Source organism: Octodon degus, unplaced genomic scaffold (genome assembly GCF_000260255.1).
Source record: "Octodon degus isolate 3935 unplaced genomic scaffold, OctDeg1.0 scaffold00223, whole genome shotgun sequence".
Classification (NCBI taxonomy): Eukaryota; Metazoa; Chordata; class Mammalia; order Rodentia; family Octodontidae; genus Octodon; species Octodon degus.
Window position 1 is genome coordinate 847,946 of NW_004524799.1, and position 17,059 is coordinate 865,004.

The 17,059-nt window shown below is 42.4% G+C and overlaps 1 long non-coding RNA gene across 1 annotated transcript in view; it reads right to left on the bottom strand.

Annotated features, from left to right (window-relative positions):
• The window catches only part of LOC111813786, a 21,580-nt gene extending 8,615 nt beyond the window's left edge, over positions 1 to 12,965 (bottom strand). Inside the window, exons 1-2 of the long non-coding RNA XR_002818954.1 lie at positions 12,956 to 12,965; positions 4,355 to 4,361 (exon numbers count right to left, since the gene is read on the bottom strand). This is a non-coding gene — a long non-coding RNA (uncharacterized LOC111813786). The remainder of the gene's footprint in view (positions 1 to 4,354; positions 4,362 to 12,955) is intronic.
• Positions 12,966 to 17,059: the final 4,094 nt, after the last annotated feature.

The following is a 17,059-nucleotide window of genomic DNA, read 5'->3' on the forward strand; positions in this document are numbered from 1 at the left end:
GAATGAATATATTGAATTACACCGCAAACACTATGGGTACCACTTGGATTACCATGAGAAAAAGAGAAAGAAAGAAAGTCGAGAGGCTCATGAACATTCAAAAAAAAAAAAAAAAAAAAAAAAAGATTGGCCTGAAGGCTAAGCTCTACCACAAACAGCGCCATGCGGAGAAAATACAAAAAAGATAACAAAAAGTCAACAGCAGGACCTGAGGCCCTTGCTCTGGAGGCGCTAAGACAGATATCCAGACTCTACTGGGGCTCCAGAGGCAGACAAGAGAAATTCCCAGATAATTCAAAACAATTTTTAAAGTAGCTACAAGAAAAATAAAGTTGATTAAATTCATAATCAATTTATTTAAAGGTAAAACATGAGCTGTTAAGTCAATCCAAGAAAAAAGACTTAACATGCATGTCTATCTATAAGTTAAAATAACAGAGTTAATGGTTTACTTGCATTGCGGGATTCAGCCTACATACAACTCATGAGGAGGTCAATGCTTAATGTCTGCAGCCCAAATAACAGTTAACAAGTTCATTGATTTTGTTCAGGTTTAAATTGCTATCATAATGGCTGGGAGATGGCTCAGTAGAATAAGCGCTTGCGTGGCGAGCTCAAGGTCCTGAGTTCAATCCCCGGTACCACAAAAAATAATTAAGTAAATAAATAAATAAATTGCTATCATTAAGGTTAATAATTTTCTGGCTCTCAGTAAAATAACAGCAAATTGTAAGACAGTATGTATTGTAAGATTGCATTTTTATTTATTTTATTTATTTTTTTTTTTTTAATTTTTTGTGGAACCAGGGATTGAACTCAGGCCCTTGCGCGTGCCAGACAAGTGCTTATTCTCTGAGCCATCTCTCTGGCTCCAATCATATTTTTAAAACTCATAACAAATAAGCAAATAGGTCATCAGCTACATTCAACACATTAGTTACCTTTGAAGTCATAAAATACTCCATAGATATTGCCTTTTAATTAGAAAAGTCAATAAAGTTATGGAAAATAACAACACTCCTAGAGAAAAACAGACACTTTTATGCAAAATACTTAGGGAAATTTTCTTCATAAATTAACAAAGATAAATTTCTAGTAAGACTGATCAAGCAAAAAGTGAATGAAAGAAATTTAGGAACAAAAAACAAGCATTGTTAAATTACATAGAAATTTAAAAATAATAAGATAATACTTAAGAAATGTAGACTGGGGGTAGTGGCACATGCCTGTAATCCCAGCTTTTGGGGATGTGCCAAGCTTCATTCTCCACCAATGGCATTATTAGGAGGTGGTGGTGGACTTGAAGAGGTGGGGATGAGTGGGAGGTCTTAAGTCACTGGTGGCAGGGCCTTCGAGGAGACTATAGGACCCTACCTGAATTTTTCCCAGCTCTTGTTCCCCAGTCACCCTGAGGTGGACAGCCTTTTTTAATTTACCCTGTGATAGAATCGATCTGAGGGCCTCACTCACACTAAGTACTCTGCCACTGAGCTTCATTCCTAGCTCCAAGGTAAACAGTTTCACTCTAGTGTGGGCTACCAATATGTTGTGCTGCCACAGGCCCAACCAAGCACGGACTGAAGCCTCCAAAATCATGAGCCATAATAAGCTCTTTCTCTTTCTAAATCAATTATCTCAGGTATTTGTTATAATAACAAAAAGCTAACACCATCCTCAAATGATATGATGCCACTTCATGGCTAGTACCAGAACTTTACAATACATTTCTGCTTCTCTCCTCCAGGATTCTGTTCTGCTGTCATATGTTTTACTTTTACATCTTATAAGCCCCCAATATATCATTTTATTTTGCTTTACACAATCATCTTTTAAAGATTAGAACTAGAGTCTTTTATGTCTATCACTGTGATGAACAGAATAATAGCCCCGTTGCCTCCCAAAGATGTCCACATCTTGATTCCAAGAACCTCTGAATATTTCAGGGACCTTAGTGATTTAGATGTTACATTTTTGGGTGGGTTGAATCTAATCACAGGAGTTTTCATAGTGAAGAGAAAAACAAGAGACCAAGACCAGAGATGATGGTGTGAGGAAGACTGTAACATATAGGAAGTCATGTGTAAGAACCAAGGCACTCTTAAGAACCCAGGGCAGCTCCCAAGCTGACACCCGACAAGGAATGGACTTTTCCCTAGAGCCTCCAGAAAAGAATGTCATTGTCTCGGTTACTCTTCGCTCCTTGCCGGGACAAATACCCAACACCCAAAAGGAAGGAAAGAAAGGTTTATTTAGCTCACAGTTACAGGAGGTTTCAGTCCATACTCAGCTGGCTCCAAGGCAGAGTGGCACACCAACCTTTCATGGTGGCAGCAAAGAGCAAGAGCAAAAAGGAGGAGTAGGGGCAACAGAGAGCAAGTGAGTCTCTCTGTCTCTCTCATGTTACATTCAGGCTATCTGCCCCAGGCTGGGTACAGCACTCACACCCATAATCCCAGTGGTACTCAGACCTACAATCCCAGCCTTGGATTACTCATAATCTTAGTGGTACTCAGACCTACAATCCCAGCCTTGGATCTCCCATAATCCCAGTGGTTCATGAGTTAATCATAAACTCTAGAAGTCTGCCCCCATGACTGCATGAGGTTTTGGGGGGACAACTAGAGAAAAACCATAATCACACAACCACTTTGGAAAACAGCATGCCTATGTCTTCATATTTAAAAGGACATCTATCAATATGATCCAGTAACATCATTCTTAGATATTTATCCAAGAGAGATGAAACCTTATGTCCACGGAAACAGTTGTATATAATAGCTTTATTTGTAATAGATAAAACTTAGAAACAATCCAATTATTCGTGAGCATGTGAATAGATAAACAAATTGTAGTACATCCATGACCATGGAGTATTAATTAGCAATAAAAAGAAATGAACTCAGCTGGGATGTAGCTCAGTGTTGGAGTACTAGATTAGAGTACACAAGGCTTTGCATTGTGTCCCCAGCACTAGAAGGAATAAAGGAAAGAAAACAAAAAGTAAAAGGAACATGAATAAACCTCAAAATAACAGTGCTGCATGAAAGGAGTGAGATAGAAAATGTATACTGTATAATTCCATTTATATATATTTCCAGAAAATGAACTGTATGATAGCAAGTAGATCAGTGGGGCCGGGAGCAGGATGAGACAGATGGAAAATGTATAGATTAGGGTTCCCCAAAGAAACAGAACTAATGAGATGGTAGATGAGATTGATAGATAGGTAGGTAGATAGTTAGATAGATAGATAAATAGATAGACAGACAGACACAGAGACAGACAGACAGACAGACAGAAGGTCATTTATTGTGAGAATTGGCTGAAGTGATTATGGAAGCCAGAAAGTCCCACTCTATGATCTGGAAGCTGGAGATGCAGGCATGTTGGTAGATTAAACTTAGTCTGAGTCCTCGTCTGACAAATAAGAGAGACAATGGGATACGTCTCAGTTCAAGGCACAAGACTTATTTTTTTATTAATTTTATTGAGAAACAAATAGCAATGAGACAGTTTCAAAACAGGTTAGTAGGACAGTTTTTTTTATTTTTAGGACAGTTTTAATAATTACTACATTGCATATGCTTGTCTTCATAGTGGTTATTCATAGTACAAGATGCAGACATGATATCCTGTCCAAACACTATTAGTACAAATCTTTCTTCTCATTGAATTAAGAGAATGTAGCTGTATAACTATCCTAACTATTTTGTATATGCAGATACAAAATGGTCCTTCATTTATATCACCCTTTTTTGTTAAGTTTTGTCAGAGATGGGTATTCCATTGCCATTCAAATATTGTAGGTGTGTGAATTCAGCAAAATAATCCAATATAGTCCAGTAGTCCATAATAGTAGTGGGTTATCCATAAGACTGGCAATTTCAGAAGTTGTTGACTTGAGCCTTTTACAGTTCAGCATATTAATATGGCTTTACTTTTCATATCTCATTATTATACTTTTCTGCTATATGGTTAAGACCAAGATAATACAAGGCCTATATAACAAGAAATATAACTTTTGTATCTGACAAGGTCAGTCAAATCCCCTCAGGATTCATCCTGAAACCCTGTGCAGCAGTTTGCAGATCCTTTGTTAGTGTCAACCATGTGGATGAGTCACAGCCATTGTTTGACCAATTTGCTCTCTGTGAAAGCCTGAGAGAATGTTTTCTTTCCATGTGACTCTCCTTAGGCACATTCTACATCGTTGGTCACTTTCCTTTGTGGCCTCATAATCTCCTTGATCAGAAAATTTGGGACATCATTGACTTACAGGATGTTGCAGTACAGGTTCTTCTCTTATGTCCTGAGTCCTCACTGACCTTGAAAGGCTAGGGTCAAGGCCCAAGACTTAAAAACTTAGGTAACCACAGATATAAATTACAAAGTGTGAAGTCCTGAGAACCATGACCTCTAATGTTTGAGGACAAAAGAAGATGGATGTCCCAGAGGTAGAAAAGAGCAAATTTGCCTTTCCTCTGCCTTTTTCTTCTAGCCAGGCCCTCAGTGGATTGGAAGATGCCTACCCATACTGGTAAAATGCATTTTCAGTGGTGTGTGTGTGTGTGTGTGTGTGTGTGTGTGTGTGTGTGTGTGTTTGGAGTTCTGATAATCTAACCCAAGGCCTTGCACATGCTAGGCAAGCAAAACTCTACCACTGAACTACACCCTAGTCCTGGGTCTTCCTCCCTTAGTCCACTGGATTATATACCAATCTCTTCCATAAACACCCTCACAGATTCACCGAGAAATAATGTGCTACCAGCTTCCCGTATCCCTTAACCTAATCAAGTTGACTCCTAAAAAATAACCATCAGGCTGTGGCTGTAGCTCATTGGTAGAGCACTTGCTTAGCATGAGTAAGGCCCTGCAAAAAAAACCAAAAAAATTCAACCCCCAAAAAACTAACCAGCAGAAGTCTAGCACTTGTCTACTTGACACCAGTATCTATTTCTCAGTAAATTATACCTAATCTCCAAATAAAGGCAATAACAAGGTCATAATTCCATTTAACAAGATACCACAATCCTACATACAACCAGCAATAATTGAATCCCTGAAGCCATGTACAACCAAATGAAAAGGCACCCTCTACAAAAATGGGCCCTCACTGGACATGGACTCTTTCTTGATCTAGGGCTTCCTAACATTCAGAACTGTGAGAAATACATTTATGCTGTTTCTATGCCTCCTCATTTATGGTATTTTTATTATAACATTCCAAGAGACTACTACAGAGGGTTCACAAAGGGAGCACAAGGAAATTTTTAGGTGTGACAGATATGTTCATCGCTGCTTATCATGATACTTCCAGGGATGCTTATGTTAAAATACATCCATTTTGTATACTTCAAATATATGCAGTCTACTATATGTCAGTTATATCACTAAACCTAATGAAGTCAGGTGTAGTGGTGCATGCCTGTAATCCCAGAACTCATGAAGCTGAGACAGGAGGATCATTGCGAGTTTGAGACCAGCCTGGGCTACAAAGTGAGTTCCAAGCCAGCCTGCACTGCATAATGAGACCCTGTCTCAAAAACAAAACCAAAAAAAAACCACCAAAAACCTAATAATAGCATGTTGGAGTTCTTTGACAATACCACCAAGCATATCGGTGAGGCTTTGGAAAAAACCTTTCACACTGGCAATAGTAAAAATAGATCTAAAATGGTAGCAATACTTTCCTGGATAATTTGAGAGCGTGTACTAGAATTGCCAATGCTAGCTGAATGTGGTGGTGGTATGCACTTTCAATCCCAGCTCCCTGGCTGAGGCAGGATTGTGGCAAGTTTAAGCTCAGCCTGGGCAGCACAGTAAGACCCTGTTTAAAAAAAAGGGGGGGGGGGAGGAAAGAAGGCGGGGCCTAAAGGAGGGAGAGAGGAAAGAGAAAGAAAAAAGGAGAAAGGCTGCCACTCCCTGTGGAAGATGTGTTCCAAGGCCCTTTTTGGATCCCGATGCCACAGATAGTACCAAACCCTATAGATGCTATATTTTTTTTCCTACACATACCTATGGATGATAGAGTTTAATTTTTAAATTAGACCAGGTATGTTGGTACACTCCTGCAATCCCTGCTGATGGGGATGGGGGTGAAGCAGAATGATTGCAAGTTCAAGGCCAGCCTGGGCAACTTGGTGAGACTGTCTTTTTCTGTCTTTCTGAGACAGGGTCATCTTATACAGTCCAGGCTGGCCTTGAGGTCACTAGGTAGCCCAGGGCTGGTCTGGAATTCGCAGTGATTCTCCTGCCTCAGCCTCTGGAGTGCTGGGATTATAGGCATGTACCACCACACCCAGCATGTGACCCTGTCTTAAAAAGAGGTAAGAAGTTGTTCAGTATTCCCTGGATTCAATACCCACTATCACAAATAATGATGATGATGATAAGTTTTTAAAAATTTATTAAAGTGATTAACAACAATAATGTACTATAGATCATAACCACCTTAGCATATGATATTTTTTCTTTCTTGAGTCAGTCAAGAGCTTTTACCTTTGCACTTATTTTTTTTTTTTTTTTTTTGTACCAGGAATCAAACTCACAACTTCATGCTTGCCAGGCAGGCGCGGTGCTGCTGAGCTATAGGGCCAGAAAGCACAATTATGGCTCTTCCACCTTGCCAGCGTCACTGCTCTTGCACTAAGGAGCTGTCGTCAAATAAAACGAGGGTGACTCAAACACAAGCATTGCAACACGGGGCCAGTCCCTCTGACAACTGAGATGGTTATGAAGGGACTGATGGGCATGCAAGACAAGCGATCATTCGGGTCCAGGGCAGGATCGAGTGGGACAGCACAAAAGTGCACATTGAGAAAGGCATAATTTAAAATGTATGAGTTGTTTATTTCTGCAATTTTCCCATTAGTATTTTTGGGCCTTGGTTAACTACAGGTAACCAAAACCGTACAAAGCAAAACTGTGGATTAGGAGGAATGACTGTAATCTCCCAATTAAATGCCCATCCATAATGGAATGGATGAACAAATGTATCTATTCAATGGAGCATATGGATGTATCTCAAAAATACAATACTGGGAGAAAAATGCCAGTTGTACAATATGTTCAGTGTTGTACCATTTATGTAAATCTAAAAACATTTAAAAATAGGGCATATTATACATTGGTAAATATGTCTATAGGAAAACTACTTAAACATGGGACCAAAGGCATATACTGAATTCATGATAGTGCTTAGTCTGGGGATGGAAGGAGCTAGGATAAGACTGAGGTGGTAGTTATGTGTTGCTTCAGAGCATTATGACCAAAAAAGCAAATGGCTTAGAACTGCACACACTCACTACCTCACGGCTTCTGTGGGTCAGGAATTGGGGCACATCGTGGCTGTGCCTTGATTAGGTTTCAAGGCCTGGGAATAATTTTCCAGGGCTCTCAGTTCCCCCCCGAAGGGCCCTCGTTTGCAGCCTGAGTCATCTTCCATTTTCAGGAAGGGTAGCGTGTGTGTGCGGCCGAGCAGTTTCGCCACTGCTCTGCTCGCCATCACAATCAGCAAGCTCCCTTTACTCTTCTCCTGCTGTCGCTTTCAGTCCAAATTGGCAATATTTCTGCAGAAGTAATTTCCCTAAGAAAGTCCTGAGTTTCTGCTGGTGCTGAGCAGGGGTTCCCTGCCTTACAGAAAAGCCTCACCCCACACCTTGGCTCGGCTCTCCGGAATCCCTTCTGTATCTTGGGACACTTGAAATAGCTGAGGGACAACACCCTTGAGCTTCCTAGAGGCCCTTGGGTTTAATTTAAAGGATGTGTGAGGCACACCTTTTAAGTCCTGAAAACGCCTACTGTAGGGCAGAATACGCTGGTCTTTTGATGTTTCTGGGGTTTTAGCAAAAGGCTTTACAACAGGACCCTCAGCTTTTCCTCCAAACCACACTGCTTGAAGTTTACCATTTTTGCCATGTGCATAAGCTAAGCATTTCCCCAATCAAGTCCTGGTTCCTTTTCATTTAGCAATTTTCCCCTCAATTTCTTTCTTTCCTCTTCCATTTTATGGTAAGCAGCAAGTAAACAGGTGGTACCTTTAACATTTAGTTTGGAAATCTCCTCAGCTATACAGTTGTGCGCTGCTAATGACAAGGATGTGTTCTGAGAAATGCACCATTAGGCAGTTCCATCGCTGTGACAACACCAGTGTCCTTAGACGACCTTGGATGGCACAGCCTACCTCACTCCGAGGCTCTATGGCATAACCCATTCCTTCTAGGCCATAAACCTGCATGGCATGTTACCTTACCGAATACCGTAAACAGTCACAACATGAGGATAAAACTTCTGTTTCTAATCATAGTAAAGATACAGCAAAAATATAACATAAACAACAACAGCAAAAAAAAAAAAAAAGGAGCCCGCCATAGTGGTACACACCTATAATTTTAGCATTCTGAGGCAGAGGCAGGTAGATTGCCAGGTTGGAGGCAATTAGGCAACTTAGAAACTTAGTGAAACTCTATCTCAAAATAAAACTTAAGGGCCAGCCAAATAGCTCAGCAGATTAAAAAGCCTGCAAGCAGGTGCAGGGCCAGGAGTTTGATCCCCGGGCCTGCCATGCCAGCCCCACCCCTGGGGCATGCTGAGATGGTGATTGAGACTGGGCATGGTGGTGTGCACCTGTAATCCCAGCTCTTGAGAGGCTGTACACAGGCAAATCACTATGAGTCTAATCTAGTAGTGAGACCCTGAACACCCTGTAGACCCTTCCCTAAAATACAAAATAAATAAATAAATAAATAAATAAATAAATAAATAAATGTTAAAACTTTAAAGGGCTGAAGACACACCTCAGTGTGAAGACTCTGGGTTCAATTTCTAGTATGGCGAAAACAGATAGCCCAGGGCACAGGGGTATATACCTGTAATCCCAGCACTTCAGGGGCTGAGGCAGGAGAACAGATGCAAGTTGGAGACCAGCAGGATCACTCCGAGCTCTAGGCCATCCCGGGCACCATACATACTGAGTTCAAAGCCAGTCTGAACTACACAGCAAGATCCTGTGTCAAAAAAAAAAAAAAAAATGCAAAAGACTTTATAACTATGTTACACTTAGACTACACTAATTTAAAAATTCTTAGCCAGGTGCATTGGTGCATGTCTGTAATTCCAGCACTCAAGAGGCTGAAGCAGAAAGGTCAGCGGGGGGTGGGGTCAAAACCGCCCTGATGGGCTGGTGTGATGGCTCAGTGGTCTAAAGCACCTCCTTAGAACAAACTAAAAGCACAGGGACCGCGGTTCGATCCCCCAGCACCACATGCCAGCCAGCCCCGGCCCCTGGTGGGCTGAGCTGGCCACACACACACACACACACACACACACACACACACACACAAATAAAAAAAAAATTAAAAAAAAAAAACCGCCCTGAGCTTCTTAGTGAAACCTCGTAGAATTCTTTTGAAAAATAAACTACCCTCAGGGACTGGGGTTCTTTCAATCCCCTAGCGTGCCCTGCTGGTCCTGCCCCCGGGACACACTGAGGCTGAGTGAGGATGCGCCTGTAATCCCAGCACTTGGGAGGCTGAACGCAGGCGGATTAGTAGAGTCCTAGCTGTGTAGGGAGTCCTTGTAGACCCTGTACTAAATACAAAAAAAAGATAAAAACATAAACTACCCTTGGTTTACTGTAACTTTTTGATTTCATAAATTTTAATTTTCTTTAACGTTTTGACTGCTGTAATAATAATTTAAGATAGAAATGGATTTTACGGCTGTGCGAAAGTATTTTCTTTATATACTTATTCTATAAGGTTTGTTTCTTTTACAATTTTTTTTAACTTGCTACACTTGTGTGTTAGAGGTGTGCACACACATCAGCCCAGGCCTATATGGGGTCAGGATCATCAGTACTACTGTCTTCCACCTCCACTTCTTGTCACCACTGCAAGGTCTTCCAGTGTGACAAGGCACATGCGCCGTCTCCTCCTCTGGTGACCACGCCTTTTCTGGAACTCCTCCTGAAGAACGTGCCTGGGCTTTTCCTGAGCCAGGATTGCTCTAGCTAGAAATACGTTTCTTATTTTGTCTCCTTTTCTGTCATAGATTTGCTTGTAAACAGAAAATATGTCGTGAACATTGCTCTGTATGAATGAAAAGCTTCCGATGGAGGGGGGCTGTCCCATGTTCTGAGATCTTTTAAGGATCCTGCTAAAGTCTGCAAAAACTTTTCAATTTTCTTGGGTGTGTTTCTCCTTTTTTTTCTGCTGGGTCTTTCTGCTTGCCTCCTCTTCAACTCTGTTCATGTTCCAGTACCAACAATTCGTCAATTAGTACCCCAGAAATCACTTCCAGGAGCTCCTTCGAGTCACTCTTGTGCCTCTCAACTGCAGCTTTGATGTTCGCAGCCTCTTCATCCTTGGCAAGTCCTTTGAAGTCCCAGATGAACCTCCTGAGTGTCTTCTTCAGATGCCATTCATGCATTCCTTGGTGACATCACCCAAGTCCAAATAGGGGTCTTGATGCAATCATAGTTGCGGTAACCCTCTCAGAATTGCACCAATATCTTCTCAGTGTCTTTCTTAGTGGCGGCAACAGTCCTGGCAAAGGCTTTGCTCAGCCTTAAGAATTGCTTTTGTTCTTGATGCAATGATCGGATCAAAGAAGTGGCGTTTGGGGGGAGAAATGCCCCTCTGCAGCTGGGCTGAAGAGCACCTGTGAAAGGCAGATGCGTGAACACAAGAGCAACAGAAGCAAAACATTGAGGCCTGTTGTTCTCCAGACAGTACTGCTCCACTTTGCCAGCACGGCAAGTCAGGAAGGCATCTTGAAAGAGGAGCTGGGTCCTCTGTACTCTCCCTGCTCCTCCGGAGTGCTGGCACTGTGTGCTCACAGACTGCTTGAAAGTCCTGTGCTTCCCACTGTGCCAGGTTACGAAAGGTTTCAATTTGCAGCTTGCAACATTGCCCCAAGCAAAACTGTTATCCCCTGCTAAAGCCTTGAAACCTAGCGTGGACTTGGTTTCCTTGTGGATGGAGGTCTTTTTCAAGCAGCCATTTCCAGAGCAGGGAAGTTGCCTCCATATTAAAGTTATGCTCTGGCAAGCAGGTTTCCTCCACAATTAGTTTATCCAAGTTTCCAAAACTTTTTCAGCCGCCTGTGCATCAGCACTCGCAGTCACCACTCTCACATTATGGAATGAATCATTGAAACCAGCTGGCGCCAGCAATAAATTCAGCATCGTAGTTGAGTCCAGCCTTTTCTTCCAGCATTGCAAACCTATGTTTTGCTTCAGCTGTGATCACCATGGTGCCAAAAGGGACGCGCTTCTGTGTCTGATCTTCACTGCAGCTCACTAGAAGTTTCTCCGTATTTGATAGAGGCCCTCCTTGAGCTTTCCTTAGTATCATTGCTTGCCTTCCATTGAGCAGCTCCTTTAACAGCTTCTGTTATTTTGTTTTTACTCTTCAAGAGGCTATCTATGGTGGCATGGGACATCAGTTTCTAGCTTTGTGTGTGTGTGTGTGTGTGTGTGTGTGTGTGTGTGTGTATGTGTGTGTGTGTGTGTGTGTGTGTGTGTGTGTTTATGGTACCAGGGATGGAACTCGGGACCTTGCGCTTGCTGGGCAAGCAATTATTCCACTGAGCTATCTCTCTGGCCCTTTTTTCAGTTTCTAGCTTTGTAATCATTAATCACTTTTAACTCTGCTTCCGGGTCTACCACTTGACATGCTTCTCTTACTGGCCTCATAGCGGTGGGTTTTGGACACTTAAGGGTTTTGATGAACAAAACAATATGAGAAGAAAATCAAGCAAGGAAGTTGCAGGAGGCTGCTGCTGGTACATCCCCAGCCCTGTTTTGTTGTGTTGTGCTGTGTTTTTTGAGACAGGGTCTTACCCACTTACAATCTTGCTGCCTCAGCTTCCCAGAGTGGTGGATTGACAAGTGTGTACTATCTTTGGCCTTTTCTCTTTTTTTTTTTTTTGGTTCTGGCAATTGAACTCAGGGCCTTATGCTTGCCAGGCAGGCACTGTGCTTCTGAGATACACCCCCAACCCTCTCTTTATTTTTGAGACAAAGTCTCATGAGTTGCCCAGACTGACCTCAAACGTGTAGTCTTCTTGCCTCAGCCTCCTCAGTAGCTGGGATTACAGGCATGTGCTAGAGGGCTGGGTTTGTGTTATTCCAACTGACAGCGCAGTAGGTTCATTGATACCACTATTACCATAAATGCATGAGTACCATTTGCACTATGACGTTAGAACAGCTGTAACAAGGCAGTAGAAAATTTTTAGCTTCATTATAGTCTCCTAAGATTACCTTTGTATTTGAGGTGAATTGAAATGATTAAATCTTTAAAGTGATTGCTTACATTTAAAAAAAAAATTACTAAACTAACAGACACATTGTCATTAAGCTCCTTCAGAGGACCCTCCCTCACTGCGAACACACTTAGCCCGCCATTCTTTCCACTTTCCAAAGTCGTTCTGGAAAACGACTCAAAGTCTTGAGTGTGTCTTTATGAGGTACGATTAAAAATACATCTAATGCCATCCAATGGAAATATGGGCTTTTAAAAGCACGATAGTGGGTCGTCATTCACCTTATTCATGGAATTTGGCATTGTGTAGCTCCTCCCCACAGTCAAAAGTGCCATCAAAGGGGAACATTTTCAATTGATTTAAGATATCAAGGCAAGGGCCAGCCAGATAGCTCAGTGGACTAAAGCACCTGCTTAGGCAGACAGCAGTGGCCAGGGTTCAGTCCCCGGTGTGCCATGCTGGCCCCACCCCTGGGGCATGCTGAGATGGCAATTGAGGCTGGGCGTGGTGGAGCGTGCCTGTAATCCCAGCTCTTGGGAGGCCGAAAACAGGAGAACCACTATGAGTCCAATCTACTTAGTGAGGCCCTGAATGTGCTGTAGACTCTGTAGACCCTGTAGCCCCTGTAGACCCTGTACACCTTGTACTAAATACATAAAACCAAAAAAGATAACAGGGCAGCCATGACAGCACAACTAAAGATGCTTCTGAAAGAGGACTTCCAGAACTGCTTCTGAAAGTGGCAAGAGCCATGGGATATATGAATGACAGGAAATATTTTGAGGGGGATTAATGGTAATATGTCTTTTCTTGTAAATTTTTTTAGTTTGCTTTTCCCATCATAAATTTTTAGTTTAAATAGTCATGGTAGCATGCCATCAATCTGCACATGTGTTTTGTCACCAACCAAAATATCGTTATTGGGTACGTGACTATATCCAGACATATCACTTACAAGTTGTCCTCATCACTGCTTGAAATCATGTCACTAAGCTCTCTGCCACTCTAGGCCAGGAATCGCACTCCCTCCAGTCTCCAATAACATGTGCCTTACTTCCTTCTGAGCCATTATAAGCACCAGCCTCAAAATCCAGATTTTTAACTAACAGTTTGTTCAGTGTGTCTTAGACCTTCTCTGTCATGTGCCTTAAAATATTTTGCTACCAAATCCCAAAGTCACTTTCCCACTTTGTGGGTACATATCACAATAGCACCCCAATGCCTGGTAACAAAATCTGAATTGGTTTTCTGTTGCTGCATAACAAGGAGGTACATATTCACTGGCTCCCAGCTTACAGTTATTGTCTTGTTGTTTGTGTGGGTGAGAAATAGGGACAGCATTTAGCTAAATGGGCCTATTAGGGCTCCACAAGCTACAATCAAGATGTTGGCCTGGCTTTTAATCTGAGGCTCGGCTCCAGAAGCATTTCCTTCCACTTTTCCATGATTGTTGACAGCATTTAATTCTTTGTGGTTGTAGGAGTCATAGCAGCTTGCTCCTTCCAAACCTGCAAAGGCAGAGAGAGCGACTGGAGAGAGAATCTGCTGGCAAGATGGAATTCTGCAACGGAATATAATCATAGGAGAGACAGCTCGTCACCTTTGCCATATTCTGTCTGTCAGATGCAAGTCCCAGGTCACACACACACTCAAAGGGAAGAGAATAGGCAAGGATGTGGACACCAGGAGGTGTGGATCTGCCAAGATGGCCTTCTTTTCTTAAAAAAAGTTTTGAGCTAGACATGGTGGCACATGCCTGTAATCTTAGGACTCTGGGAACTGAGGCAGGAAGATCCCAAATTTGAGCCCAGCCTGAGCAATCTAGTGACTTACAGAAACCTGGTCTCAAAATAAAAATTTTAAAAAGAACTGGGAATGTAACTCAGTGCAAAGATTCTGGGTTCAATTCCCAATACTGGAAAAGTATTCCGAAACATAAGAAGGACACTGAGGGGGCTGCAGGGATCACTCAGTGGCCTAAGCGCCTGCCTAGGCAAGCACAAGGACCTTGGGTGCAATCCCCAGTGCTGCATGCTGTGCCAGCCCTGCCCCTGGGCTTGCTGAGCAGGCCTGAGACCAGGCGTGGAAGCATATGCCTGGAATCTCAGCACTGGGGAGGCTGAAACAGGAGGATCACTAGAAGTGCAAGCTGCATGGTGAGAACCTGTATTAAATACATAAAAAAAATTTAAAAAGAAGGAAACTGAAAATCAACATATCCTGTACAAATGATATAAAGTTATATAATTAAATAGCATAGGAGGCTAGCCAGATAGCTCAGCAGACTAAAGTGCCTGCTTACGTGGACTGCAGGGGCCAGGATTTGATCCCTAGTATGCCATGCCAGCCCCGTCCCCGGAGCGCTCTGAGACTGCGATTGAGACTGGGCCTGGTGGTGCATGCCTGTAATCCCAGCACTTGGGAGGCTGAAAACAGGAGGATCCACTCCATGTAGTGAGACCCTGTAGACCCTGTACTTAATACATTAAAAAGAAGAAGAAGAAGAAGAAGAAGAAGAAGAAGAAGAAGAAGAAGAAGAAGAAGAAGAAGAAGAAGAAGAAGAAGGACGAGGAGGAGGAGGAGGAGGAGGAAGAAGAAGAAGGACGAGGAGGAGGAGGAGGAGGAAGAAGAAGAAGAAGAAGAAAGAAATAGCATAGGAATGAAAAAGCAGGAGCTTATCTAATGGAAAATATAAACCTTTTATGTCAGTTAACCTACTACTTAGTGATCTTTCACGCTAGGAGAAAGTTGAATTTTTGTGACGTTGTTCATTAACACCTCAGCCTCCTCCGCTTGTAGTTTTGGACTCTAATTCCCTCAGGGCAGGGGAATCTATTTTTTGCATTGCTGTGTTATGAAATTAGCAGCCACTTTTTTTTTTTAATTTTATTTATTTATTTATTCATTGTGTGTGTGTGTGTGTGTGTGTGTGTGTGTGTGGCCAGCTCAGCCCACCAGGGGGCGGGGCTGGCTGGCATGTGGTGCTGGGGGATTGAACCGTGGTCCCTGTGCTTTGCCAAGCTTGTTCCAAGTAGGTGCTTTAGACCACTGAGCTATCTCTCCAGCCCAGCAGCCACTTTTATTTGGATAGGCATTTGTAGGCCTTTCTAGCCTCTTGACTCGTGCATCCAGCAGCAGCAACTTCATGGGTGGTGCTTCCCGCTAAGTATGCACATCCACAAGTATTGGTATAAAGTGAAGGATCAGTTTGGTTTGAGTGTTTTGTTCTATTTCAGTTTCAATTTCATTTTCCTTTGGCTAGGAATGCGGCTGTTTATCGGAGTAAGCAAAGTGGTACTACTGCCTTCTCAGGAGACAAATACAGTGTTCTTTTAATTTGTTTACAATCTCAAGCTCACAGTGACAAAATGGGTCTTTGTATTTTCTGTGTTTATTACATCTGTTGTCACTATGCAGGCTGCATTTATTGAAAACACCAAACATCTTGCTGCATTAAAAGCAAAACAGCATGACATACAATGTCAGTTCTGATTTAAAATTCTATTGTTTTTAGTTTTTCTTCATTAGCATTTTAATATAATTTTAGAGAAAGAAATAAATTTTTACCTCTCAAACTTCCAAGGATTTCCTTCTTACATAAACTGGATAAGACACAGAGGTATAGAAAGCATCACACTGCATTATGAATTGTTAGAACGTAGCTCCCTACCAAGAAGGGAAACCATTATTTATTTAATTATTTAATAAATTAATATTTCTCTGATGAAAAAACAAGTCTATTGGTTGGACCAGCATTTGTTCAGTGGGCATGTACTTAACTAAGCACAATATTTTGGGTTGACTGAAAGGAAGCCAAGAGCCAACTGTATTTTCTCTTGTGGCAAAAGTTGCTTGCATCTGCTCACAAGGTAGTAGCACTCACAAAGAAGCGACTGTCATGTTACAATCTCTGGCCTGCTTTACAAACTTGTAGTGGCTTAACATGTAACTACGAAGGGCATACACAGTGGAAATATACACACGAGGGAAACACACTGTGCCCTCCAGGAATTTACAATCCAGCATGGACATTATGTTAGCCAGCTTCCCGTCACCATAACAAAATAGCTGAAGTCATCAACCTCAAAGGGAAAAAGGGTTATTTTGGCTCATGGTCTCAGAGGGTTCAGTTCCTGGTCATTCGTCTGCATTGCCTTTGAGCCTCTAGCAGCGTAGTACACTGTAGCAGAATGAAGCAACTGGAAGGCAAAGAGACTGGAAGGGCCAGGGCCTCAATGTCGCCCTCAAAAGCACATCTTTGGTGACTTGACTTCCCCCCTCTAGGCCTCGCCTCTTAAAGTTGCTACCGCGTTCACAGACTGGTGACCAAGTCTTCAACCCATGGGACTCTGGGGAATACTTCAGACCCCAACTGTAGCAGCGAAGATGTACATCAATAATGGCAATATAATGATAGCAATTGCAGGAGCATTAGAAACAGGAAGAGTATTGTAAAAGCTCAAAAGCCAGCATGCATTTGTTCAACATTATTTTTATTTATTTTTCTTTCTTTTCCTTTTTTTTTTTTTTTGCCAAACGAGGGATTGAACTCAGACCCTTGTGCTTGCCAGGGAAGCGCTTATTCTCCTGGGCCATCTCCCCAGCTCTTATTTATTTATTTCTTTACTTATTTTATGTACTTGGTTGTTGCAGGGCCTCACAATGCAGCTCAGACTCATAGTGATCCTCTTGCTTTCAGCCTCCCCAGTGCTGGGATTACAGGCATGCACCACGATCCTCTGGGGGGCCTGGTGCGGCATGTGGTGCTGCGGATTGAACCATGGTACCTGCG